This window comes from Schistocerca cancellata, chromosome 8 (genome assembly GCF_023864275.1).
Source record: "Schistocerca cancellata isolate TAMUIC-IGC-003103 chromosome 8, iqSchCanc2.1, whole genome shotgun sequence".
NCBI classification, from domain to species: domain Eukaryota; kingdom Metazoa; phylum Arthropoda; class Insecta; order Orthoptera; family Acrididae; genus Schistocerca; species Schistocerca cancellata.
The window spans coordinates 75960058-75962230 of record NC_064633.1 but is presented as its reverse complement, the minus strand read 5'-3'; positions in this window follow the sequence as shown (position 1 = coordinate 75962230).

Genomic DNA, 2173 nt, shown 5'->3' with positions numbered 1-2173 from the left:
ACATCTGGGATTGGTGTTTTGTGATAGCGTGATATTGCTGATATTGTATACTGCATTATTTAAGAGCTGTTTTGCTGTTGTGTGGTGAAATTAGGAGCTGTTTACGTGTTTGTGGCCTGTGTCAGATGACCACAGTCGGATCAGTGCGGGTGTTTTGTGACAAATATACTCCACAACTAAATAAAAGTGCTCCAAATAAATAGAGAGCAGCCCTTCCTTACTTCCCCGAGCAGCACAGCGCAGTCTGAGCTGTGTTTTCGCAATAATGGCAATCTGGTCAGAACGTGAGTGAGTAGACAAATAACTGGACAAATTTATCTGTAGAGGAGTTACAGGTCTGGATTTGAATGAATATCTCGGTTTATTGGCAGATTTCAAACTTGGCGTTGGTTCCTAGGAGGAGGAGGAGGTGACGGTCTGGTCCTCGAAAAGTAGTTGAAATTAGGGAGTTGAACACGTTTGCATACATATATGAAACTGTAAATTCAATTATTTAATATAGCGGGGTGGTGAGTGTGAATTAGCGAGCGTTCTCGCTCACGAGGAAACTCGCTGTTATACGGTCACGGTGGATTCCACTGTCGGTGAAACTTGGGCGCCAAACGTATCCACTGTCCGGCACGCGGTCGACAGGATCCATCGTGTCCAGCGTTAAGTGCTCGCGGGCGCGGCTCACCGGTTGTGGCGGGGCCCTGAGGCGCCGCTCGCCGCCTGGCTGGCGCGCTGGCCGTGGGGGTGTGCTTGACGTCAGACGGCCAGGGAGCTGCCGATGTAGTGGGCTCAGCCGGCGGCGCGTACGTCAGCTGCGCTCTGGAGTTTCGCTGTGTGAGCGTGGAGAAGTCAGTTGGGACACACCTGCGTGACCGTAATGTCTGAAATAAAGAGTCATTTTCCAGGTATTTACAGAAGGCTATGTCCGCCGCGTGTTTGGAGGGTGTGTGACGTAAGCGGGGCGGCGGTGCAGCGACTATACAGTTATTACGCGCGCGCGAGAGCGAGTCAATTAGCAGGCGTTCTAGTGTGGTCCAAACGTGCTGTTATATAGTCATGGCGGATTCCACTGTCGAGCAAACTTTGCCGTCAAAAGTGTAGCACTGCGTTCTCGCTCGCACAGGGACATGTGGTGGACGGTGAGCGGTCGGCATCGACAGGTCTGAACGTGGTGCCAAAAGTGTTGCAGGGAAATGGCCGACCATTGTGCGATTCAGCTGCGAGGGAGACAATTTTGGCGGTAAACGTGCGGAGGCGACATATACACGTGGTGAGCGGACAAGGGGCCGCTGTGACGTCAAACTCGACAAGTTCCAGCGCGTCCAGCGAAACCATGTTTACGACGTGGGAGCGATCGCTGGGCTCGACCCCTGCGCTAGTGGCCGGCCGCCTCACGTGACAGGCGTAGGCAGTGTCTCCGTGTGCTGGCCAGGGAGTGTCGAGGATTTGAACTCATTTAGTTGGAGCGCGGACGTCGTGGTGACTGCACTGCGATATCAAAGATGTGTGTGCTGACTGTGTTGGAGAACAAGTGATGAGCGTACTGCTCGAAATAAAGTCTTCAGTCCCTTCCCCCCTGCAAAATCAAAGGACGTGAATTACGTTACTATAAGAGCAGTTTATTATTTGATGCGATTATGATAGGCTACCAGTGAAGAAAGATAAGTGACGGAGAAAGCTCGTACATGTGATCAATTATAGTGTTGGGGATTTGAACTTGTGATAGATTTTTGTTATGTATATAAGGGAAATGGCTTTCTCACCGAGAAAATCGGACACCTTGAATAAATAATAAATGATAATAATACATAGAAGTACAGTTTTCGAGAGAATATCAATTTGAATTTGGCGCAATTTTGTAGTGGAGGTAGGCCTATAATAATAAATGATAATGAATGATAATAAATGATAATGAATGATAATGAATAATAAATGATAATGAAAAATGAACAAAAGGTTTTGCAGCCATTATCGTGCAGCAATTTGAATTTGGAGCGAATTTTCTAGTGGAGGCAGGTCAATAATAATAAATAATAATATATGATTATAAATAATTATAAATGATAATAAATGATAGCGAATGATAATGAATGCTAATAAATGACAATGAATGATAATGAAGGTTAATAAATGATAATTAATGTTAATAAATGATAATGAAAATAAACAAAAGTAAGGTTTT